Consider the following 27,597-nt stretch of genomic DNA (forward strand, 5'->3'; position numbering starts at 1 on the left):
TTTCATAGCACTGGAGCAAACAATCCTAAAATTTGTATGGAATCAGAAGAGACCCCAAATTGCTAAGGAAATGTTGAAAAAAGAAAAACAAAACTGGAGACATCATGTTGCCTGATTTCAAACTTTACTACAAAGCTGTGATCACCAAGACAGCACAGTACTGGCACAAAAACAGACACATAGACCAGTGGAACAGAATAGAGAGCCCAGATATGGACCCTCAACTTTATGGTCAACTAATCTGTGACAAAGCAGGAAAAATATACAGTGGGAAAAAGACAGCCTTCAATAAATGGTGCTGGGAAAATTGGACAGCTATGTGTAGAAGAATGAAACTCAACCATTCTCTTACACCATACACAAAGATAAACTCAAAATGGATAAAAGACCTCAACATGAGGCAGGAATCTATCAAAATCCTAGAGGAGAACATAGGCAGTAACCTCCTTGAGCCACAGCAACTTCTTTTAAGACATGTCTCCAAAGGCAAAGGAAATAAAGGTGAAAATGAACTCTTGGAACTTCATCAAGATCAAAAGCTTCTGCACAGCAAAGGAAATAGTCAACAAAACAAAGAGGCAATCCACGGAATGGGAGAAGATATTCGCAAATGACAATATAGACAAAGGGCTGATTTCCAGGATTTACAAAGAACACCTCAAACTCAACACACACAAAACAGATAATCATGTTAAAAAATGGGCAGAATACATGAACAGACACTTTTCCAAAGAAGACATACAAATGGCTAATGGACACATGAAAAAATGTTCATCATCACTAGCCATCAGGGAGATTCAAATCAAAACCACATTGAGATACCACCTTACACCAGTTAGAATGTCCCAAATTACCAAGACAGTAAACAACGTGTGTTGGAGATGATGTGGAGAAAGGGGAACCCTCTTACACTGTTGGTGGGAATGCAAGTTGGTGCAGCCACTTTGGAAAACAGTGTGGATATTCCTTAAGAAATTAAAAATAGAGTTTCCCTATGACCCTGCAATTGCACTACTGGGTATTTACCCCCAAAATACAGATGTAGTGAAAAGAAGGGCCATCTGTACCCCAATGTTCATAGCAGCAATGGCCACGGTTGCCAAAATGTGGAAAGAACCAAGATGCCCTTCCACAGATGAATGGATAAGGAAGATGTGGTCCATATATACTATGGAGTATTATGCCTCCATCAGAAAGGATGAATACCCAACTTTTGTATCAACATGGACGGGACTGGAAGAGATTATGCTGAGTGAAATAAGTCAAGCAGAGAGTCGATTATCATATGGTTTTGCTTATTTGTGGAGCATAAGGAATAACACAGAGGACATGAGGAGATGGAGAGGAGAAGGGAGTTGGGGGAAATCGGAGGGGGAGACATGAGAGACTGTGGACTCTGAAAAATAATCTGAGGGTTTTGGAGGGGCGGGAGGTTGGGATGTTGGGTGAGCCCAGTGGTGGGTATTAAGGAGGGCACGTATTGCATGGAGCGCTGGGTGTGGTGCATAAACAATAAATTCTGGAACACTGAAAAGAAATTAAAAAATAAATAAAAATTTTAAAAACCCACAACAATAAGAAAGTGCTAGTGTGAAAAAAAATACAGCTAATAAATGCTGAATCTCATACTTGCTATGGCAACATGTACACTAACATCAGAACAATACAGTGAAGATTGGCATGGAGCTTGCTCAAGGATGACATACAAATTCGTGAAGTATTCCATATTAAACAAATAGAATAAAAAAAAATGCTGACTCTCAAATGAGTAAAATAAAGTACTGAATGATAAGGTGGCCGCTATTATCAAATGTTAACGGCTCATGGCCTTGAACTTAAAAAAAAAAAAAAATTGAATTGACTAGGATATTTGATCTTAAATGTTTAATAATTACCCAAAGAAAATCTAATATTATACTTATGTTTTTAAATATTCCCTGACATTTTCAAATAGCTTCATCATCATAAGCATTTATCTTCTACAGATACCAACTTTAAAATACATCTGAATTCCTTAAGCACCTCCTCCTCATAATACCTGGAACTATCAGTTGTCACATAGTGTCAGTTAAGATATTAACTGATATTAATTGTCTTTGGAAAATGCTTCACAGTGTCTTATTGTGATGAAATGTGTTATTCTGAATTCGAGGCTTGTTGTGTACTGATAAGCTGCATGTCTACAGGATATAAATATAATAAATATAACATCTTTTCCCCCAGTAGAGCTATAATTTCAAGGAAAAGAAAGGAACTTGAGACAGAAGAATTAGCAAAATTAGGTAAGAAAAAAAGTCAAACTGCTGTCAGATTGATCTCCGTTTTCTTCCCCCAGCCGTTCTCCAGTGCTCCTGGAGCTGTGGGTAGCAATTTGAAAAATGTGCTTTGTTGGGTGAGATACACTACATCCCCTTCCTGCTCGAGGATGTTATTCCACTCCCATTTCTTTCACATAATTCACTTCTCTTCAATAATTCCATGGGCCTGCCTGATCCTCCCTTCAGTGCTTTACAGTGCAACCACCCACGACTCAAAGCTGGGAAGGAGAGGTGTCTCCAACACACAGGTCATGTCCATTCTCTTCTTGAGGAACAATAGCAGGTTGTTTTGTGCAATCACACAGCAGGGTTTTCAGAAAAGCGGGGGAACTAAGAAGAGCACACAGATGAGACATCTGCAGTCGTTTCTCTCCTTGTGTTCTTCTAAGCCACAGCAATTTTACCTCCCAGACCATGTTTCTCTATCTACTTCTGCAATCTCTGGAAATGTCAGGGTAGGGGGATAGGTGAGGAAGCAGGTGTGGGGTGGGATGGGGGGGGGTGGCAGGTGCAATGCAGTTTTAAAGAGGTGTTTGGTATTTTTTGGAGATCTCCCCAAACTGTCTTAATGATAAATTTGGCTTCCATTTTGAAGAATAAAAACTGAACACATTACTGCTATATATAACAGTACAAGTTTTTCGTGCCCTTTTCCACCTTCCTAAAATAGAGTACTTCAATATTAGCACAGTGGAAGCAGTGGGAAAAAATATAGACCAGAAGATTTTTAAAGATTCTTTTGCATGCCTCAATAGGGGCACCGCATTCTGCTCTTGACACAAAACAAAACTATCCAAAGTACTCAAAGAGCAAGATTTTAGAGAATTAAAAAAAAAAAAAAGGATAACACTATATTAGCAGAAGTTCCCAACTATTAGGAAAGTAAAAAGATACTGATTGTATGATCATATGCAATGGCCATTTCTATTTGGGATTTGGGGCTCCACATGGCTTAACTGGAAGGGAGAAAACTGCTTTCTTCATTCTCAAGACTGTATGGGATTGATTCAAGGAGGATGTTGAAGCAAACTCTTCCTTCTAGAGAATGTAATGCAATGTAACATATACAGCAAATTCCTCTTTGGGGATCAACTGTGTGTACAGGCTGTGAACTGATCTTTAAGTTTGAGGGTCTAGTTCTAGAGAGACCTTTGAAAAAATAATAAAAATATTATTTTACATTTCTATAGTATGTATTATTTAACTCCCCCCACCCCAGTCTAGTGTTCTGCTCATGTTCTAGAAACTGACCACATCACACTGGGCATATAAGTTTGTGTTTTATTGGCTTAAGGAGTGAGACAGTATAATAAAAATTATACATGTATATATAATGAAAAGCAATTATTTCCTGAAAAGCCATAATACACTCTATATCTTAGGGAGACCTAGCCAAAGAAAGCTCCTAGAGTTTTTTTTTTTTCTTAAGATTTTATTTATTTACTTGAGAGAGACAGCAAAAGTGAGAGAGAGAGAGAGAGAAAGAGAGAGAGAGAGAGAGATTGAGAGAATGTATGGGGGGAGGGGCAGAGAAAGAAGCAGACTCTCCACTGAGCAGAGAGCCCAATGATGGGCTCAACCCCAGGACCCTGAGATCATGACCTGAGCTGAAGGCAGATGCTTAAACTACTGAGCCACTGAGGCACCCTAAGCCCCTACAGTTTCTTATAGGTGTTCAACACAGGGCACATCTCCCCGCGGGTCTACTCTAATGTCAGTGACTAGCAGCTCTGAAATAGTGAGTGTGAAAGTTAGAATCAATTATTCTCCTATAACAAAAGAGATAAATGTCACATCCCCATCCCAGCTTATGTCCACAGTTAGCTCAAAGGAGATATATGACTGTTCCAAAAGCGATTTGACTTGTAAGTGTTGGGAAGGAAGGAGCCATGTGAAAAAAGTGTCAAAAGAAAGTTTTGTGGAGGCATAAAAATAAAGGTCTTCTCATCACAGCCCGGATTGTAGAACCAAGTGTATTCACACACTCTTGTAAGTGGGTTTGGCCAAACTTTGGAACCATGTAACTAAGCTCTAAATGAATGGGGAATGACCTCTGGTAGAGTTCTAAAGGTCTGACAAGACAATAATTAGGAGAGTTTGGAAGTTAAAGTAAACCACAGCCTAGCTCTGTGTCATCTCTGTTGTTCGTACAGGCATTATAAAAATGGGCAAGCCAGAGAGCCAACAGATGTCATTAGCCTAGTTCTTGGCAAGCCCTTATCAGGCAAAGAATATAAACTGAGTTTAGCGGCCAACCCCCGCCCCCCCGCCCCAGGGAGGCATTCCATTTGTCAGCAATTTCTTTCTGCCAGACCACAAATCAACAATTGCTAGATAAATGAAACACTTCCATTCAACTTACAAACTCTTGGGCAAACTATTTTCTAGAAATAAAAATTCCTTTTTTATAGCACAAGGTATAAATGGTCCCAGTGAGTTCCACTAAAGCAATCAAATGCCAGATCCATATATCTTATAGACCCTTATGGAAAATGGAAGTGGCTCTGTTAGGCATCACATTGAATGATGCTATAGATTCACAGAATAAAAAATGGTAGAATAGCACATGCTAATAGGTCTGTGACAGACTGAACTCATTGCTGTGGTAATGATAAGGAAAATTCAGCGTAACAATTGCTTAAGATATATTTTATGAAGACAATATTTGTTTTGAAGGCTTTGGGTTATATATTTTTTGATTTATGCTGCTGTGGAATTTGACATTGGATATACCATTATGTATAATGATCAGGAGACATTCAAATGTGGAAAGAAATCTGACTGTGGTCTAAAATATAGTCTAGGCTTTCTGTTTCTCTGTGTCTTCCCTTCACACTTATTCCTTCCTGCTGTGTGTGTGTGTGTGTGTGTGTGTGTGTGTGTGTGCTTTGTTAAAGCCCCTCTCTGCTTCTTTTATCTTGTCCTTACCACGCATCTGACTGTCCTGTATTTTTACTTCATCCTTTGTGTTTGCATGAGATCTTTCCAGCTTCTAGAAGACTAGTTAGTATTTGTATACATTGTATTTAAAAGAATTAGAACATAAGGAATGGTGATTCCGTAAGCAGCATTACAAAGAGGTTTCTCAATTTATTTTTTGCCTGTACCATACCAAATGGAATCTAATCGGGTAGCTTCCTTGAGGTTTATGATAAAATCTCAAGGTAGTGCTTCACTTCCATATCTTTCAATGAACATGCTGAAATATAAAACTGGGTATAAAACTAATATAAATAAATAAATAAATGGGTAGGTAGGTAGATAGGTACAATCTCTGAGGTCATATCTGGTCTTTGGGTCTGTGATTCTAAGTGGGTATAATAATACTCATAATAGTTTTTATAATTTTGCTTTTTTAAAAATAATAAAATGAAAGCTCAATCTATAAGGCATATTAATTCTTTCAAAAAGTGTTCCTTGGAGTTTGTAAGGAAAAAGAACATTTTCCTCCTAAGAGCATATGAATTTTATGGTGCCAGCAATAGAACAAAAATACGATTGCCCCTTACACCAAGGTCTTTTACACAGCATGGAATTTCCACAGTTATATTCGGGTAAATGGCCTTTCGGTTTCCCTAGGCAGGCCCAGGCAGAAGTCATGAATCAAGGACTAAAACGTGCTGTTTCTATCAAGACTACCATTTCCAAAATGATTATTTTCATAATTTTCCAGATTCTGGATTTCTTTCTGTGTATTAGTAACAGGTGACACAACACAGTGGGAATAAGAATCACTAGGGAAAAGAGGAGAAACACGTCTTAAGCCACACAAGGATTTGCAGTCAGCCTCCAAACACCCCGGGCAGCACAGTGGGAGAATCTGGGAAAGGAATTTTGCCAAGACAAGCCAAGACAGTAATGATCTCTGTAAATGCTTACTAGTTCTTCTGCGCTCCCCAAGTAGTAGTAGTCCAGCCTGGGACAAAGAGACACCATTATGCCCTGATTGGCTCTTCATCAAGTTGGGTGGGGGGACTTGTATTTGCTTCAGGAATGGTTAAAACCTTTTGGCAGAACTTCTGCTGTGATGGTTACTTTTCTGTGTCACCTTGGCTGGCTGACAGAGCCCAGCGTTTTTGTCGAACGCTAGTCTAGATGCTGTGAAGGTATTTTTAGCTGTGATCAACATTTGCAGTCAGTTGAATTTAAGTAAAGCATGACATGCATGGCCCTCATCCACTCATTTGAAGGCTTAAGAGCAATGACAGGCTTCCCCAAAGTGATTGTACCTCAAGACTACAACATGGAAACCTGCCTCAGTTTCCCACCTCCTGGCCTGCCCCGAAGATTTCAGACATAAAACTGCAATTTTACCTGAACTACAGATTCGTCAGCTCCGCAACTGTGTGAACCAATACCTCACTCTCTCTCTGTTTCTCTGTCTCTCTCTGTCTCTGTCTCTCTCTCTCTCTCTCCCTCACACACACACACACACACCCCTCCTACTCTCCTGTGCTTCTGGGTTCAGAACCTTGACTAATACAGTCACCATAATCCCTGCCCCCTACCCTCTTTTTTTCCTTTTTTCTTTTTTTTCTGATACATCAAGCTTTTCTGAAACTATTCTAGATGCAAGCATCTCCCAACATGTCCTTTTAATCATATTTAGATGTTTGGACCCTGTTTTCATTTGTTGCAATCCACTCAGATGTATTTAGCATACAGCCACTGCAACTTGAATTCTCTGGGAAGAATTTATACCTTTCCCCAGTGACAGAGATGAATCATTTTAATCCACCTAATTTGCCCAAAGGGCTTTTATGAAGCTTTAAACTCAGATTCTTCAAAAAAAGACAATATTAATAGAGGAAAAGAAAAATCTATGTTTCTAAAACCAACTGAACCTTTACCACTGCTTGAAAATGCTAGGAAAGATTAGAGATACAACACAAAGATTTTAGAGTGTTTTTATATAAAATAGACCAAATATACATTCAAAACTATCCAGGGCAAAACTTGAGATGAAGAAGAGATGTATTAGCAAGGATTACTTAAAGTGTTGGGATATATCCTTTTGTATTTTCTGGAGCTAAGGATTAGATTTTTTTTTTTTAACTTAAATTCTGTGGCTTGCAAATCTTAGTTTTACAAAATAGTCAGTTTCATATTTTAATAAGGATAGCAAAATGAGGGTGTCATTTACAGAAAAAAAAAATCAGAACAAGATTCTGTGACTGATGAATTTCCTTGTGAAATTTTCCCGCATTTGATTGTGGTTATAGACTCTGCCTCACTGGTGTGAAACATTGTAACTAAGTTTTCTTTAGTTATACTCATGTTCCAGATCCCAGATTCTTCCTCTGCTCACTGTGTTCATCAGGCAACCTCTGATCAGCACTGAGGCTTTCAGAAAACCTCTGCATTCCTCCTGATACCATACATGGGTGTATACAGACTCTTGTTTATTTTTTCCTCTGTGAAAGTTCAATCTATTAATGCCAGCCCAGGGAAAGAGAAATGTCAATCTGGGAGTGTTAATAAGAGCCTTCTTAAGATTTAAATTTCTCATTATCTTGAGGCATCAATAGATACCCACTGACCATACTTTTCTTTAATTCTTTGCCCATACTTTCCCGGCTCCCTCTTCCTGCCCAATTTAATTGAGAAATGTTTAAGGTATACAGCATGACATTCTGATTTACATGTATTGTGAAATGATTTCCACAATAGGTTCAGCTAGCATCTATTTTCTCATATAGGTACAATAAAAAGAAAAGAAAGAAAAAAGAAAAAAGAAAAAAAAATTCTCCTTGTGAGGAGAACCCTTAGGATCTATTCTCATGACAATTTCCTATGTACTGTCTGGTGGTGTTAACTGTGGTCATCATGTACATGACATCCTAGTGCTTATTTATCTTGTAACTTGAAGCTAGTACTTTTTGACCAGCTTTCTCCAATTCCCCCTCCCCCAGCAACCCTCCTCTGGTAACCACAAATCTGATTCCTTTTTCTATGAGGTGTTTTTTTTTCTTTTTTCTTTTTTCGATTTCACATTTAAGTGAGATGATACAGTATTTATCTTTGGCTTATTTCACTTAACGCATAATGCTGTCAAGGTCCATCCATGTTCTTAAAAATGGTAGGAATTCCTTGTTTCATGGCTAAATGATATTCTGTTGTGCCTATATACCACAACTTCTTTATTCATTTATCCATTGATGGGCACTTAAGTTGCTTCCATATCTTGGCTATTGTAAATAACGGTGCTGTGAATGTGGGGATGAAGAGATCTTTTTGTTAGTGCTTTTGTTTCCTTCAGAAGTGGAACTGGTAGAGCATATGGTATTTTTAATTTTTTTTGAGAATCTTCGATACAGTTTTCCTTAGTGACTGTCCCAACTCACAATCCCACCAGCAAGACCCAGGGTTCTCCTTTGCCCCATCTATGCCAGCATCTGTTATCTCTTGTGTTTTTGATGATGGCCATTCCTACAGGCATGAGGTGATTTCATTGTGGTTTTAATTTGTATTTCCCTAAAGACCAGTGATGTTGGACATCTTTTCATGTGCTTGTTGGCCTTTCATATATCTTCTTTGGAGAAATGTCAGTTCAGGTCCTTTGCCCATTTTTAAATTGGGTTTCTTTTCTCCTCTCCCCTTCCTTTCCCTTTCCCCTCCACTCTCCCCCTCCTCTTTCTTTCTCCTTCCTTCCTTCCTCCCTCTCTCCCCTTCATCTTTCCTCCCCCCCTCCCTCCCTCACTTCTTTCCTTCCTTCCTTCCTCCCCCTTTCCTACAGTCCTTCTTCCTCCCTTTTCTTTCTTTCTTTCTTTTTTCTTTTTTTCTTTCTTTCTTTCTTTCTTTCTTTCTTTCTTTCTTTCTTTCTTTCTTTCTTTCTTTCTTTCTTTCTTTCCTTCCTTCCTTCCTTCCTTCCTTCCTTCCTTCCTTCCTTCCTTCCTTCCATTCTTTTCTTTCTTTCTTTCTTTCTAGTTGTATAAGTTATATAACTCCTTATCAAATCCATGGTTTGCATTTTTTCCCCACCATTTTACAGGTTATCTTTTCACTTTGTTGATGTTTCTTTTGCTATGCAGAAGCATTTTAGTTTGGTGTAGTTTCGTATCAATTTTTTATTTTGTTGCTTGTACCTTAGATCTCATTTCTGAAGAATAATTACCCATACTCTTGTCAAGAACTTTGCCCCTATGTTTTCCTCTAGGAGTTTCATGGTTTTAGGTGTTACATTTAAGTCTATAATCCATTTTTTTTAAAGATTTTATTTATTTATTTGACAGAGAGAAATCACAAGTAAGCAGAGAGGCAGGCAGAGAAAGAGGAGGAAGCAGGCTCCCTGCTGAGCAGAAAGCCCGATGTGGGGCTCGAACCCAGGACCTGGGATCATGACCTGAGCCGAAGGCAGCGGCTTAACCCACTGAGCCACCCAGGCGCCCCATCTATAATCCATTTTGAGTTAATTTTTGTGAGTGGTTTAAAATATGGGTCCAGTTTTATCCTTTTACATGTGAATGTCCAATTATCCTAGCATCATTTATTGAAGAGACTCTTTTCTCCGTTGAATATTCTTGGCTTCTGTGTCAAACATTAACTGACCATAGTGTAAACTTGGTTTTATTTTTGGGCTCTTGATTTTGTTTCACTGGTCCATTTGTTTGTTTTTATGCCAGTACTATAACTGTTTTCATGACTATAGCTTTATAGGATAGCTTGAAATCAGGAAGTGTGATGCCTCCTCTTTGTTCTCTCAGGATATCTTTGGCTCTTTGAGGTCTTTGTGTGGTTCCATATAAACTTTAAGAGTGTTTTTTCCTCTTCTGTAAAATATGCCATTGGAATTTTGATGGGAATTGCATTGAATCTATAAATAGCTTTTATATAGAAACACTGCTGATTTTTGTATGTTAATTTTGTACCCTGCTACTTTACTGAATTTATTGATTAGCTCTAATGGATTTTTGTTGAATCTTTAGGATATTCTATATTATAAAATCATAGCATCTGAAAATCAAGACAATTTTACTTCTTCCTTTCCAATTCTGATCTTTCTTTCTTTTGGTCTTTCTCTCTTTCCTTCTCTCTTTCTTTCTTTGCCTGATTGCTCTGGCTAAGATTTCCATTACTTTGTTGAATAGGAATGGTGAGAGTGGGCATCCTTGTCTTGTTCCTGATTTTAGAAGAAAAGCTTTCAACTTTTCACCATGGAGCATGATGTTACCTGTGGCTTGTCATATATGTCTTTATTATGTTGAGATATGTTCCTGCTATGCCTAATTTGTTATGACTCTTTATCACAAATGGATGCTGGATTTTGTCAAATGTTTTTTCTGCATCTGTTGAGTTGATCATATGATTCTTTTCTTCTATTCTGTTATTGTGACATATCATATTGATTGATTCATGTATGTTGAACTATCCTTGCATCGTCAGGATAAAGCCTCCTAGATAATGGTGTGTATAATCTTTTCAATGTGCTGCTGAATTTGGGTTGCTAGTATTTTATTGCGTCTATATGTGGACACTGGCCCATGCTTTTCTTTTCTAGGGGTCCATTTCTCTGACACACTCTTGAGAAGAGATAGGCCTTCTTAGAAGAGTTGAAGACACGCTTCACTTTTATTTTTTATGAGGCTTTTTAACATGGCTCAGAGTACCTACATTAGAAAGCTGTATACAAGTCTTCCTCTCTTCTTGTCTGTCATTGCATAGGAAACTATACATGCAGTAAACGATTCATACATGAGCCTCCATGTACCTGCTATGATGGTACTAGATAGCAGAATTTCTCCAGTTTATTTACTGGCAAATCAAGGTTCTGTGTTCACACTGATTAGCATCTTTTGTTGCTTCTGGGGGAAAGTTTTAGGACCAGTTCATGGGACTTGCATAAAATTCAGAACAAAACAACTAGTTTTTAAATAAACCAATTGAATAAACCAATCTATGGCATCTACTTTCATGGCTGGGCTTGGCAAAACAGGATTCTAGCTGGGGGTATTCTATACATAGTTATGATCTTTCTATCCTTGTTCCTAATTATTGCTGTTGTCATGTTGATTGCTAACAAAATCATACATATTGTACAGTTACTATTCCAGCTGTCATACATCTGAAGGTTATAGAACAGAAGGAGTCTGGAGGAACCCTGATAAAGATAGTGATATTGGATAAAATTAGTCCTCCTCACCAAAACAGTGCTGTAGACCTAAAAATCTGACAATTTGCCTGTCCTTCTGGAGTCACTGTATTTTGTCTGGATCGATGAAAATTCATAGGAGGGACTGTAAGTGAACTTTGTATTCACAGCAGCTCTTGCCCAGGAGATACTGAAAGCTGATGCTGTACCTCCCACCATTGGTTCTAACCAGACACAGCTGGTCAACTGCTATGAATGGAAAGCACCCACTATCTAAAGATGATCAGTGACTGGTAGGCTAGTCTTCCACAGTCAATGAACAATGGGGCTTACTATAATCAGTTGTATCAGTGCTACAGAATCATTTCACCTTCTCTTAAATGTAGGCTCTGGTCCTTAATTAGCACAGAGTGAACTTCCCCTTTCCAGGATGTATGGGTCCCTGATTCTTCCTCTTCAGTGAATCACTCTGAATTTCCTCAATGATGTGTATTTCCTTGCCTAACAAGTCAGTAAACTCAGCATTCACTTATTTGACCATTGCAGTGGTCTCAGTATTTCTTTTAATAATCTTCATATGTCTCTATATTATTCATTATTTAAATAGGAGATAATCCTCTCTCTCTCTTTTTTTTTTTTGGCCAGGTAAGTAATATAATTCTACAGTGTTAAACTGGGACTTTAAAAAAAAAAAAAAGATTCTTGAGTGGTTTTTAAAACAGATCCCATTCTCACCCCCACTTTAACACTTGCTAGTTTTCCTTTAATTGTCACAGACTATAGAAGCAAAGAGTTAATGTTCATCATTAGATAATTTCTCTATCATTTGCTAAATTTAAGTATTTGGCTTGCTGTACACGAATTGAGCAAAATAGAAACTTTTGATTTCCTCTGAATTCAGTAGGAGTTCAGAGGATGGGTGAAACATGCCTTACAAAAAATCAGCATTGCAGTTCTCAAATACCAAATACTTCAGATAAGATGACTCAGCGTTTCACTGGAAAGTACCTGACACCCAGGATAGGGAGCTATATATTCAGAGGCACAGCACAGGATGCTGGCACCTGGAGCACCTTAGATTTCATTTCCTAACAGAGGGTAACTTTGCTTTTACTTCAGTGGATACTGATTAGTAAAGTAAAATACCATGCATCTGTTTCTTTTGTTCACGAGTTCTTTTGACCCTCAAAAGAACAGGTTTCTATATTAATTAGAATTGTGAGCATCCAATAAGGACATTAGGAAGTCCTTTGGCCTGTAAGAGAAAAATAAAAGCCATCTTAAAATCAAGTCTCTTTCTCTCCATACTTCTTAGAAGATAAATGAGGAAAGGATAGTACAGATGATACAGGGCTAAGTGATCCATTAGGCACTGAATGGAATCGTGTACTTTAATATTATTATAATTCCATTTCAATGGACCAGTTCTTAGTGCTACATTTATTTTAGTCTCTGAAGAAATAATGGTTTGAATTTTATTTTTCTATCTTTTGTGTTTTTCATAAGTCCCCAGTTGCATATAACATCTCACCATCTTTTACTTAATATTAAATGTTGCCAATGGATCTTGGAACACTGGAAAAATAAAATAAAGTAAAAAAAATGTTGCCAGTTTCCTCCCTTTATTTGGTTTTCCTGGTGTGCCCTAAAGACATAATTTTAAAAATAATTAAGCTGTTCCTTCAAATGGACTTTTCCTTTCCTTTAGAAGAAAAGAATGAATACATAAGAGTTTTAAAGGCCATAAAGAACAATAGAAAATAAAGCTGGGAAATTTAATGGGATATAGAAATGAATCGTATTCAGCTCTCTGGAGTCAGACCTAGTTTGTGATGACATGACTAAATGCACCAAGAAGGTCAGAATCATCAGTAAATATGGAACCCATTATGGTTCCTCCCTCAGGAAAATGGTGAAGAATATTGAATCAGCATGCCAAGCACACTTGCTTCTTCTGTGGCTAAACCAAGATGAAGAGACAAGTTGTGGGGATCTGGCTCTGTGGTTCCTGCATGAAAATGGTAGCTGGGGGTACCCAGACCCACAACAACCTCTTCTGCTGTCACAATAATGTCCACCATCAGAAGACTGAAGGAGTTGAAACACCAGTGGAAGCTCGATGGTTTGAAACATTGCTATTCTGTCATAAATGAGTTAGTTTATGTAACAACAATGAAAAGAAAAAAGTAAGGGAAGGAAGAAAAGAGAGAAAAGGAAAGGAAAGAAAATGGAAGAAAGGAAAGAAAAAAGAAAGAAATTTCACTCAGTCCATTTGGGGAGTGTGAGTTGAACAACTGAGGTGAAGACCATGCATGTTTGCTATAATTCTGACACTGATTCTAATGTGCAATTTTTCCAGGACTACCAAGCAATTCTCTGACACCACCCGGGTGTCCTACAATTCAACTTACTTCTGACATTCTCTACCCTGAGATAGCATCTGGTCCCACAGGTAAGGGCTCTGTCCCATCAGACTGCCCTCACTTTATTTTTAAAAATATTTTATTTATTTTGAGAGAGAGAGAGAGAGAGAGAAGAGTGGGGGAGGAATGGAGGGAAGGGGAGAAGCAGACTCCACGCTAAAAGCAGAGCCAGATGTGGGGCTCAATCTCATCACTCTGAGGTCATGACCTGAGCCAAAATCTAGAGTTGGATGCTTAACTGACTGAGCCACCCCGGCGCCCCAAGACTGGCTTCAATTTAGATGCCAATCACAAGTCCAGTCTGTCCCCTGTGTTTCTGACCAGGTGGCTATAGACAGAAATTCCAATGACTCCCTCCTTGGGTTTGATTAATTTGCTAGAGTGACTCACAGAACTCAGAGAAACATTTTACTTCCTAGATTACTGGCTTATTAGAAAAGGGTATGACTCGGAAACAGCCAGATGGAAGAGATGCGTAGGGAAGGGTAGGTGGGAAGGGGTGCAGAGTTTCCGTGCCCTCTCCTACTACCTCTACTTGTTACCAACCTGAAAGGTCCTAATGGACCTTTTAGGTTTTTATGGAGGTTTCATTACAAAGAAATGACTGATTCAATCACTGGTCATTGATGATTGATTTGGGCCCCTCTTCCCTTCCTGGAGGTTATGGGGGCTAGAGAGGTGGAACTGAAAGTTCTAAACACCTGGTTGGCTCCCGTGGCAATCAGCCCCTGTCCTCAGACTTTCTAGAGTCACCCCATTAACATAACAAAAGACACCATTATTGTTCTCATCACAGGAAATGCAAAGGGTGTTAGAAGCTCTGTTCTAGAATGGGGAGAAGACCAAATATATACATTCCTATTATACATCACAATATCACACTTGTCTGCTTGTTAAGGACATGAAGAGCTTGGAGAAAAAAAAAGGCTGCATGGTTGATCCTAGCATCAAGCAAATTGTATGGTCCCTTCTATTCTTTTATATTCCTGGTAAACCTTACCAGGCATTGGTGGTAAAACTGAAACCCAGATGCTCTGATGTAATTATTAGAGTAGTTCCTGTGTTCATTTGCTACTGTCATGTACAAATTGCCACAAACTTAGAAGCTGAATAAAGCACACATATATTATCTTATAGTTTCGGTGGATCAGGAAGACTGACATGGCTTAGCTGAGTCCCTGGCTCAGGGTCTCACAAGACAGCAATCACAGTGTTAGCTGGACTGCAGGCTTATCCAAAATCCTGACTAGGAAGAATCTGCTTCCAAGCCGTTCCGTAGGGATAGATGCTTCTGGGATTTGTCCCGCACAACCGACCACGGGGGCCTGCACGCACATAGGCAGGGTAAGGAGTGTTGTTTCTTGGACTCATGCTGTGTGAACAATCTTGGGAACCTGGCTATTTAAAACATATTATCTGGCCTCCAGGTTGAAACTGGCCCTTCTGTTCTGCATTGCACGAGCCACAAGTCTTGTCTCACATCCCCTCCTGCTCCAGGCTGGGCTAGCCCCCCAGAATGGAATCAGGAGGGGAGGTAGGCACACGTAGCCCAGACTTCTTGAAAATCTAGAAACATGATAACATGGAAATGTAGCTCGCTCCTAACTGCACATAGGTGAACAAATGCTTAATTTCAAACCCTGTTATTTGCCCTATAAATACGGCCCTTATGGAGACGGTCAGTTGGAAGTCTCACCTGAGAGGGGGACACCCTGCCAGGCCTCTCAGTCGGGACTCCAGCCAGGCTGTCTCCACGGGGCCTTCCCCAGTTAATGACGTTGGAGGTTGTAAGTACACAACTTGATGTAACTTTGCCTCATTCTCATTTCTTGCCTGCTATTACCTTCATCTGTGTGTCGATTCCTTTCCTCTTCTGTTTCTACTAGGTTTCTATAATAATAATAAAGTGTCCTTTCCTTTTCAAAACCAAGCACGGCTGTTGTGATGCTGTTGTTCAGAACATAAGCTCATTCAGATTATTGACGAAATTCATTTTCCTGTTGTGTGACCGAGAGCCCCAGCCTCTCACTGGCTATTGGCTGGATGCTGCCTTCAGCCTCTCAAGGCCTCCTGAAGTTTCTTTCCACGTGGGGCTTTCAACAGGTAGTTTGCGGTGTGGCTGCTTGCTCTTCAAGGCCTGCGGAGAATCTCTCAAGTTTGTGCTAGCAAGACAGACACTGATTTAAATTTAGACTTCAGAACAACAGACCGAAGAATCTTTTGTATACAAATTAACATTTATGAGGGGCGTCTGGGTGGCTCAGTGGGCTAAGGCCTCTGCCTTCGACTTGGGTCATGATCCCGGGGTCCGGGGATCCCGCAACGGGCTCTCTGCTCAGCAGGGAGCCTGCTTCTTCCTCTCTCTCTGCCTGCCTCTCTGCCTACTTCTGATCTCTGTCTGTCAAATAAATAAATAAAATCTTTACAAAAAATTAACATTTATGAACTCGGGGTGAAATGAAAAAAGTAATAAAATGATTGTTGGTAAGAATAAAAGGAAGAGATAAATTAGAGTGGATCTGATTCTTTCCAGTCTTATAGCTGTGCTTGCTCTCAGTTAAACGTGGCTTACATGTTCTGCCATATGATTTATAACCATGTTCTTCCTGAACAACCGTGAGTAAAACAATGCTGTCCACTCAACTGGAGTGGCCCTGTTCTCTGGGGCATTTGACACTCTTGCCAAAGGGAGGGAAGACTCAGCTTTACTAAACTTGCCAGACAACCACACTTCAAGCAGTATCTCCAAACTGGTGTTCTTTCTATGATACCGTACTCCTTGGCGGTGAACAGTGCGGGGTACGCTGGCCCTCGTAATGAAACAGGTCAGAGTTAAAGAGATATGTCGGAGCTCGTAGGGAGGAATGGCTGGTGGGAATAGCCCTAGTGGGGCTGTTCCCTCCATTTCTACACCAGGGGAACTGAGTCCTGGGGTTACAGGCTGTAGCTAGCCGCTGAAGACTCTGTAGAGACCTGTCAGAGACCCCTTCCAAATATCCCTGTTATACCATGCACTAGCAGGTTCTGGGGTAGGGCTCTCTTTCCTAACAAATGAGTCCACAGAAGAAAAAAATTGGAGCTGCAAGGGAAAATCAATTTAAAACTTGAAAGGTGAAATTGTATAGAAAAAAAAATCACTCTTTCATGCTTAATTAATCATAGAAAATGTGTCTGCCAGCATGCAGCCATTTTATCAGAAAACAACCCAGGTGAAACAGTTAAGGAAATGGCATTACCAATCCCAACACTGTCAAACATGAACAAACGAGAGAGGAGAAAACCTTGCAGGCGGACAAAACTGTCTTCAGTGGTTCATAAAATTAGAGTGTTTTACATCTAGGGAGGACTCTCTCGTGAATATCTCCTCAGGGCTCTAAAATTAACATTTGGGGAGGGTTTCTAAATAATTGTTTTGGTTAACTTAACTTTGAACTAAAAGGCAAAGGTTTAACTTTTTTGAAATGCTCTGCAGGCCTAAGGCTGGAGGTGGTAGCAGGTAGTTCTAGATCTTCCATTTTGAACAAGAGATAAGAGAACTGTCTGGCATCTGAGAAGTTTTAAATTAAAGAAACTATACATTTGTCGAACCCGTTATTTCTCAAGCTTATTTGAACACGGGATTTTTTTTTTCTTTTTAACAGAACAATATCTTTTAATAGCCAGTTCTATGGGACTTCATTCAGGAAGTACCACTTAAATTATTTTGAAGTCATATCACACCCATATGGAAAAAAATTAATTCCATCAGTGCTTCTCAAACCTCACACCAAAATAACCCTAAGGACATGTCACAGTGAACTTGTCCTGAAGAGGGGTGAGAAACAGGGACCTGGGGCATACCTATGAGGCCATGAGCTATGAAGTCTTGGAGATATCTTAAAACTTCCCTGTGATTTTTGTATTCTGCTTCATAACAGAAAAACTTGTGTTAATTGAAAGTAAAACCCTGCTCAGGGGATCTGTGCCAAATTTACTGAGTCTTCTTCATGTGCCCCCTAGCTCATGGACACAAACCCTGTATTAATGACGGTATTACTTGCAATAAGCATTGTTGAAGTCACAAAGTCTCTAAAGAAAGCAGACTACAATCTTAGGTTCCTGAGCCTCGCTCCTGCACTGCGCTAAGATTTCTGACCCTTTTATAAGAACAAACTTGAAAACAACTGATTTGTGCACACTTGAAAAGTGCTTGACCCTGGGGCGCCTGGTGGCTCAGTCAGTGAAGCGGCTGACTCTTGATTTCGGCTCTGGTCATGATCTCGGGGTACTGGGATTGTGCCCTGCGTCAGGCTCCAGGCTCAATGGGGAGTCTGCTTGAGGATTCTCTCTCCCTTTGCCCCTCCCCCCAGCTCTCAAATAAATACATAATTCTTTTTTAAAAAATGCCTAACGTGTGTTTTCAAAAGAAATTCAACTGATTTCCTATTAGTTGGAGCTCATGATTAGTCTTTCAACTGAAGAAAGTGTTCCTCAAGGCATCAAGGACAGCACATGTTACACCTTGATTTTTTTTTTTTAAGATTTATTTATTTTGAGAAAGAGAGAGAGCATGTGTGTGTGTGGACAGGGAGAAGGATAGAGGGAGAGGCAGAGAATCTCCAATAGACTCCCATCTGAGCACAGAGCCTCATTCAGGGCTCAGGCCCATGACCCTGAGATCATGACATGAAATCAAGAGTTAGTTGCTCAGCTGAGTCACCCAGGCCCACCTCCCCTTGCCCTGGGTTCTTCAAAGGGAGGGGAAAGCTTCCATTCCTAGCTATATATCTGAGAGAAATGAAAACATACATTCACACAAACACTTGCTCATGGCTGCTCCTAACATTATTCATAACATCCAAAAAGTGGAAACAGGCCAGATGTCCATCAGCTGATGAGTGGATACATGAAAAGCGATATATCCATGTAACAGAATATTATTCATCCAGAAAAGGAATGATGTACTGACATATGCTACAATGTGGATGAACTTTGAAAACATTATGCTAAGTGAGAGATTCGAGACAAAGACTACACATTCCATGATTCCGTTTATATGAAAAATCCACCATAGGCAAATCTATAGAGACAGAAAGTAGGTTAGTGGTGGCAAGGCCTGGAGTGGGGAAGCAGACTGGGGAAATGAGAGTGACTGCTAATAAGTCTGGTTTTTTTCCTGGGGCAATGAAAATGTTAGAAAACAAGACTGTGGTGATGATTGTATATCCTGGGAATGTATTAAAACCCCGGAATTGTATACTTTAAATGGGTGAATTGTATAATATATGGATTATGTCTCAATAAAGGTATTAAAATATTGTATTTACATTTCATGTATTTTTATGTACTTATATTTCATGTAAATAAATAGATTTTTAAAACAACAAATAAAAAACTGAGGGGCAGAGGAAGCCGCAGGAGGGGCTGATTATATTCAACAACATAGAACGTAAAATAACTTAGCAGGGAATTGTTTAGCACTTTACAGATTTCTTGCTGTTTGCAATTAAAGGCACAAGGGAAAACCAAGCTTTATGTATTCAATCCACAAAATGAAATCCAACAGGAGATGCTAGAATTATTTCATACCTTGACTGTTTATTGTACCAAATGAACCACATTTTATATTCCCTTAGTCATATTCAATTATACTGTTTCTGCAAACACATTCACATTTATCAAGTAAAATATTAATCACATATGTACTTGTTTGTGTTATAATGGTTCTCAGATAGCCTAAGCCTTCTTTCCTCCATAAAGTAGGTTAACATGACTGAAAATTCTTAAACTGCTTTCCATAAGAATAATCCCCCTTAGACCTACTAAGATCATGCTGGTTATCCAATAGATTTCATTAAAGCAGTTAACAGCATTCTTTTAATTTTTTAAAAGATTTTATTTATTCGTCAGAGAGAGTGTGAGTGTATCCATGAGCAAGGGGAGCAGCAGGCAGAGGGAGAGGCAGGCACCCCGCTGAGCCGGGAGCCTGATGTGGGAATCCACTCCAGGACCCTGGGATCATGACCTGAGTGGAAGGCAGACGCTTAACAACTGAGCCACCCAGGTGCCCCAAGCATTTTCATAATTTTAGGGCTAGAAGGGCCCTCGGAGATGAGCAATTCAACATCTTCATTTTTCAGGAGAGCACCAGTTCTCCTCTATCGGGGAGCTAGCAGGCACGCAGGTCTCCTGATTCCCAGGCTTGTACTCTCCTGCTAAGCCTAGCTCCAAATGGTAATTCATGATCGCAACGATGACACTGAATAAGGTTATAACCAGGTTCGGAAGCACTGGATCACAGTCCCAGTTCTTTTCAGTTGTATAGTTTATAAAGGGCTTTCACAAACACAATATTTTAGAGTCTCATCATATCCCGTGAACCAGACAGAAATCAGTGTCTCCATTTTGGACAGAGGTTCAAAAAGCTGATAAGATTTGCCCAAGGCCATAGGGCTGGTAAGTACTGGGTCTGGAATGAGAACTTGACACACAACATTTTCCAAGCAGAACTCATTATTCCTTGCCCCCAGGTCGCCCAGGTTCTTGTGTTAGCAATCTGGGCATCATTTTGTTTTAGGTGACACAAACAAATTTCATCGAACTCTTCATGAAGTGAACAGTCCCCTTTAGGAGATCTGTAAAATGGGGTGGAGGGCAAGAGTTTTGTGTTGTTTTAGAAGATTTTACTTGTTTGTTTATTTATTTATATATTTAGCTAGCGGGGCGGGGGGCAGAGAGAAAGGGAGAGAGGGAATTCTAAACAGACTCCACGCTGATTCCAGAGCCCGACGTGGGGCTCAATCTCACTACCTCTGACATCATGACCTGAGCCCAAATCAAGAGTTGGATGCTTAAGCAGCTGAACCACCCAGGGGCCCCAGCAAGAGTATTTTATAGGATAAAGACCACGGAATGGGGCACCTGGGTGACTCAGTTGGTTAAGCATCTGCCTTCTGCTCAGGTCATGATCAGGTCTTGGGATTGAGCCCCACATCGGGCTCCCTGTTCAGCAGGGAGCCTGCTTCTTCCTCTCCCTCTGCTCCTTCCTCCCTCACTTGTGCTCTCGCTCTCTTATTTATTATCTCTAAATAAAATCTTTAAAAAAATAAAACAGTATTCAAGAATAAAGACCAAGAAAGGAATAAATAGAGAATATCTGATTGATTGGGGCCAAGCAGTCAGCCTTATTTGGGGCAAGAAGTCCCAGAGTTGGCTTGGCATGTGGAGCCGGGATGACCCCGGTGCTCTGCATTTCCGGTCAAGCCGGGCATCTGCAGGGACATGAAAGTTATCTAAGTTTCAGTTCCCAGATGCGGCACTGTGGGCAGAAGCAGCTCTATCTCAGGCTTAGAAATTTATGTCAATAGTCCCCCTTTTTGATTACTCTCTTGACCATTTGAGAGATTTGATCAAAACTATCGGTCTTAGCATGACTCTCAGTTACCATTGCCTCTTCAGGTCTCAGTCTAGTTTGCACAGAGGGCGGTATCCATTAGGCTTGTGTTCTTAGATCCGGTTATGTTTTTCTGTCTTTTTGGTTGTTCCAGTGGGAGATGGACCACATGTCACTGGCCAGTGGCTGCCCACATGCATTTAAAACTTCGAGAGAACATGGCATATTAGGGAGATAATAATAATAGTTAGAAAGGAAACACCAGGCATCACGCTTGGCCGCCTCTCTCTACTCCTTCAAATTCAAGAACTGTCCATTCTAGTTCCTACAAATTAAAAAAAATCTATCCACTTCTCTCCACACTTGTTGCCACCACTTAAGGTTATACCAACATTATTTCTCACTTATTTTCCTTCAATCTCCTCCTTTCTATTATTGTTTCTACCTGTGGTCTATTCTCTGTAATGCAAAGTTATGTGCACAGAACACCTGGTGATCGTGTCACCACTCTGTCTGAACTTTTACTGTTTCTTCATCACCTTCAGGATAAAGTCTGTTGACACATTTAGAACATCCTTCTTGGTCTGGAGGCTGCTCACTGTGTCAGCTCCTGCCATAGCCCCTGCTCTTTGGTCTCTGTGGTCAGAGTGAGCTCACAGCAGTCCGCAGATTACCACCGCTCTTTCTTGCCATTATGACTCTTCTTTTTCTTTTCCCTTCACCTGGCTAAATCCCACTCATTCAAATGTCAGCTTAGATGATCACTTTCTTGGGAAGTCTCATCTGAGTCCTGGATAAGATGCCTTGCACATTTGCTCTCATAAAATCTAAGCTCTTTTTTTTTTGGTCCCAAAGATTTTATTTATTTATTTGAGAAAGAGAGAGCAGGAGGCAGGGAAGAGGGAGAGGGAGAAGCAAATTCCCCACTGAGCAGGGAGCCCCATGTGGGGCTTGATTCCAGGACTCCGGGATCACAATCTAAGCTGAAAGCAGATGCTTAACCAACTGAGCCACCCAGGTGCCCCAGCTGACTCTTAATACAGCATCTATTCTGTAACCCCCCGCTCCCCACTTTTAAAAAAGATTTTATTTATTCATTTGAGAGAGAGAGAGAGAGAGAAAGAGAGCAAGACAGGGGAGGGGCAGAAGTAGAAACAGACTCCCCACTGAGCAGGGAGCTGGGACACCAGGATTGAGCCAAAGGAAGTTACTTAACCAACTGAGTCACCCAGGCGCCCTACCCTGCCTTCAAACTTATCCCCCATTGAACTATAAGCTCCTTGACAGGAGGGGCTATGCCTTTTTTCTTGTCATATCCCATTAGCCTAGCATACAGCAGGTACTCCATAAACATTTGTTAATTAAATGAGTGATACTTAAGTCAGAAAAGTACTAAGCCATTTCTGAAATTTGAGTCCAAGTTCTTCCTGTGTGTTATTTTTCATAGTTGATGGCAATCATATTCTGAATCCTAAACACCTGAATTGAGCAAGTGGCTACAATGTATTTCTAACTGTAAAACACAGAGTTTAGGTGAAACTGTACATAAATGACACAGTCATGCTGACAGATATTTTTAATGGTTGCATGGCTTCTGTTTGGAGTGATGAAAGTTTTGAAAATACAGAGAGATGATGGTTGCATATGACTGTGAAATAATGTACTTCATGATGTTTTAAATTGACTACAGTTCTAAAAGAAAGCTATAAATTGTTGAAGCATTTTTATTTTTTATTCTGTTTTCAGAACTCCAAAATAACTGATTGATTACTTAACTACATTTCAGGAGCTATCTGGCTTGGTTTGGCTTGGCTTTTCTCTCTCTCTTCCTTCCTTCCTTCCTTCCTTCCTTCCTTCCTTTTAAAGATTCTATTTATTTATTTGACAGAGAGAAAGAACACAAGCAGAGGGAGCAGCAGAGGAAGAGGGAGAAGCAGGCTCCCCGTTGAGCAAGGAGCCAGACCTAGGGTTTGATCCCAGGACCCTGGGATCATGACTTGAACGGAAGACAGAGGCTTAACGCGTGAGCCACCCACACATCCCTACCATCTGGCTTTTCAAAGTATCTTCAACTAATTAGCCCTTATGCTCTTGTATGTTGAAGGCCCAAGTTTATACTTACCCACTGAAGTGCATATTATGTTTTCTCAACATTTTTGTTGGTAAAGATGACTATTATGTTTTCAACTGAGAAAATTTGGTTCTGAAAGCATTTTAAAAGTTTGGTCATTAGTCTAGTTCAGCTGTACTGAATTTCCAAGATAACACAAAATCACTATTTTTATGACATTGCTCATTTTAGTTCTAGACATCAAACACTTGCCAGGATATTACAGATTTAAATTGATTTACTTAGACGAAAGGGAAGCTAGTGTGCAGAGCTCTTCACATTTGTTTGTGCCTGTGTGCCATGGAAGTGTTTTGGCAATCCGGGGAAGCTTCTGGTCCTATTCTTCGAACAATGTTTCTGAATGTATGTGCGAAAATGCATAGGATTATGTAAAACTCAATTATATTAAAATACAATTATCAGAAAATTAAAAAATTTTTTGAAGTTGTTATGGAAAACAATTTGGCGGCTACTAAAAAAAACTAAGCAAGGAATTAGCATATGAGTCCTATCAATTCTACTCTTAAGTATAGACCCAAACGAATTAATTATGGTATTATTCACAATAGCCAAAAGTTGGAAACAAAGTATCTGTCAATAGGTGAATGGAAAAACAAAACATAGTATATGGACACAATGGAATGTTCTTCAGCCAGAAGAAGGAAGTTGATACATTTGATACTGAAACATGGATGAACCTTTAAGACATCATGTTCAGTGAAATAAGCTAGACACAGGGGTGCCTGGGTGGCTCAGTGGGTTAAGCCGCTGCCTTCGGCTCAGGTCATGATCTCGGGGTCCTGGGATCGAGTCCCGCATCAGGCTCTCTGCTCAGCAGGGAGCCTGCTTCCCCCCCGCCTCTCTCCGCCTGCCTCTCCATCTACTTGTGATCTCTCTCTGTCAAATAAATAAATAAAATCTTTAAAAAAAAATAAGCTAGACACAAAAGGACAAATATTGTATGATTCCATTTATCTGAAATATGCAGAGAGACAAATTTATAGTGACAGAAAGTAGATTAGAGATTACCAGGGGCTGGGGGAAAGGGAGAATGGATAATTACTGTTTAATGATTAGAGAGTTTCTGTTTGGAATAAATAAAAAAAATTTGAAAACAGTGGTGATGGTTGCATGATACTGTGAATGCAATTAATGCCACTGAATTATATGTGTAAAAATGGCTGAAACAGCAAATTTATGCTCTATATGTTACTACAGTCTAAAAAATTAATAATATACCCAAACCCACTGAATTGCATACTTTAAATGGATGGATATAAATGATTATGGTATATGAATTATCTTGTAAGTCTATTACAAAAGAAATTTCCAATAGTAATTACCACCAAAATTTCAAAGTAATGACTATAAAGGATACTTGGACATCTCTACACTTCCTATAATTTGATATTAAAATATATGTAATTTCTACTGGTTACAAAGCCACAAGTGCTGCTGGTCATGTTGTTGTTTGTTACTTACATTTATAATTGGAGGGGAAGCTACATTTTAGGTGGAGGTTAGTAAAAATAAAGATACCATTTTTTTTTTCCATTTAAGTTCACTGAGTCTCTGAATTCTATCTACAGATCTCTTGGGTTAAGATCTACAGATTTATTCTATTGAAAATAAACTACAAAAGAGAAAAACTGGATTTGCCTTTGATGTCTTTAATTCATCTACATACATAACTCTGGCCACTGAGACTTTGATGCAGGGCAGCATTTATTAATTTTTAAAAAAGGAAATGGGAAATCCATTATAGGTCTTCCCCCAAATAATTATTGAACTCCATTTAGTTCTTTTTAGTCTCTTAAAAAGACTAGAAAGTCATTGTCTCAAGAAACCTATTATCTGTTCTAATGCTGTGCCAACTGGTGCATATTCCACTTTCATCACAGGAAGCAGAGACCACAGCCATTTTCAGTCTATCCTAATTGCTTCCATGGTGGTCCTCAGCTGGCTCTCTCCTAAGCAAAGATGCTTCCGGCTGTAACTTGGTCAGCTCCACCAAGGGCCTGTCCTGAGCACGGCTGAGTGCCCGCCTGATGATTAAAGAGAAGATGGATAGTTGGGACACCTGGGTAACTCAGTGGATTAAGTGGCTGCCTTTGGCTCAGTTCAGGATCCCAGTGTCCTGGGATCAAGCCCAGCATCGGGTTCCCTACTCAGCAGGAAGCCCGCCTCTCCCTCTCCCTCTGCCTGCTGCTCTGCCTACTTGTGCTCTCTGTGTCAAATAAATAAATAAAATCTTTAAAAAGAGAGAGAGAGGATAGCTAGCTCCTTGAAGCTCATTTCTCTCCCTTCAGCAGGCTTTTATTTTCTAGCAGATGTTTCTAATGTTCATGGCTTTTTTGGGTAGACATCATAACCCCTCGTTCTGTTTCAGAGAATTTTATTTCTAACCATAACAAATTGCACACCTTAGCACATTTATTAGATATAACTAAGGACAGGTATTAAGAACACTCTCATTAGGGTGCCTGGGTGGCTCAGTGGGTTAAGGCCTCTGCCTTCGGCTCAGGTCATGATCCCAGGGTCCTGGGATCGAGTCCTGCATTGGGCTCTCTGATCGGCAGGGAGCCTGCTTCTCCCCCACACCCTCCGCCTGCCTCTCTGCCTGCTTGTGATCTCTGTCTGTCAAAATAAATAAAATCTTAAAAAAAAAACCCACTCTCATTATAAGATGTAGGCTTGCTTTAATAACAGTATTGTTATCCTTTTTCAAACACTTTTTGAATAAACACACTGAAGGATATTATGGTTTTTGGAAACTACCTCGGAGAATGGAAAAGAAGGCAGAAGTAGGATTAAGTAATGTAAATAAAGTCATAGGTGGAGGATATGGCAGGGCTGGGAAAAAGCCAAGAGGAATATGATGAGCACCCAGAGCTAATTCTAGAAGTTGTACAAAGAAATTAAAAGCAAACGAGGAAGAAAATGAGGACAGAGGGTGAAAGGAGAGGTAGAAAGAAGAAGAAAGTCAAAGCTGAAAACCGAATCCTGAAGGCATCGCTAACAAATGATGATTGGGAGGCTCTGAAGGTCCCTCCGCTTAGGCCGCCCGGCGAAACAATACATTCCCATGTTCACTTTCTTAATCTACTGTCAAAAAAGAAAAGTGAAAGCCAAACATTCCACTTGCACACCTTCAAATGCACAGCATCCTAATAACACACCTAACGAACAAAACACTGTGATCCTTGATCATTCTAGCAGTTATCCCTTACCCTGGATGTAGGCTTGAGATTTCAAGGGGCTGAAATGCCACTGTTACTGACTTCTCTGGTTCTGTGCTACTGCTCAAGCCTCTGGAAACCTGACTGGGTTAAGCACCAGGTATGTTCAGCATATTTTACTACCTGGTGTCCTGCTAATGAGCTCAGGGTTTGATATCTATTCTGCACTTCATACATGTTTTCACCTGTCTGGCAGTTTCTCATAGATTTGGGCTGAGACCATGCAGATTGGATATATGTATATTCATTCCCACTTTTTATAAATTCCTTTAAGAAAGTCTGAATCATTATCATACATGGAGACAATGTGTTTGTGTCCTGATAGAGAATGACGAACAAAATGCCCAGCAGACCGACTTATTTGAAGCTCAGACAGAATGCATCTGCAGATAATTTTTCTATTAAGAATAGTGTCTTCTGTGACTCTAGTCATTCAAAACTACAGATGAGTCATCTGACCTAAGTTGAAACAGTGATTTCTGATTCCTGAAAGTACCAATGGCATCATTTGGTCATTTGTGCTTCTTGCCTTCCTTACACTGTGGGACTTGCCTTTTGCATGTGTCATATATAAACAGCTGCTTCCAAATATTTCCTATAATTTCTGCTTTATGTTAAATATCTTCTGCATTCCAGAGAAACATGTAATTTTTAGACAAAGAGGCGATCAATACATAAGGATAATTTTAATACTGATTTAATTTCATAAGGATTAGGATTTTGCTACGGTCTGATCCTTCCATACGACTCCCTAGAATGTTCAAGTGCTAATAACATTAATAACAATTTCATTCAGTGTCACCAAGACTTAGCGTTTATTATCTATAAAATGGGGGATAATATCTATCTTGTGAAGGTACTGTGGAGATTAAATGAGAGGTAAGTTACTTAACATAACACCTGGGACAAGAAAGAGATGTTCAATAAATGATGAGCCCGAATTTGAAATCAAACTATTTTACTTCATTATCAAGAAGATGGATACATGTTAACTAGCCATACCAAATGAGTCAAAATATTTTTTCTCATTTTAGAGAGCTCTGGGTG

General features: G+C 39.7%; 1 protein-coding gene and 1 non-coding gene across 3 annotated transcripts in view; one reads left to right on the plus strand and one right to left on the minus strand.

Moving 5' to 3' along the window:
• FREM3 (FRAS1 related extracellular matrix 3) overlaps positions 1-27,597 on the minus strand; it is an 84,120-nt gene that overhangs the window by 39,996 nt on the left and 16,527 nt on the right. The window lies entirely within an intron of this gene.
• On the plus strand, positions 1,630-1,732 carry LOC125094571 (U6 spliceosomal RNA). Its single transcript, XR_007125587.1, has one exon. It is a non-coding gene; the product is annotated as a U6 spliceosomal RNA (small nuclear RNA).

The sequence above is a fragment of the Lutra lutra genome, chromosome 2 (genome assembly GCF_902655055.1).
Source record: "Lutra lutra chromosome 2, mLutLut1.2, whole genome shotgun sequence".
Taxonomy (NCBI): Eukaryota; Metazoa; Chordata; class Mammalia; order Carnivora; family Mustelidae; genus Lutra; species Lutra lutra.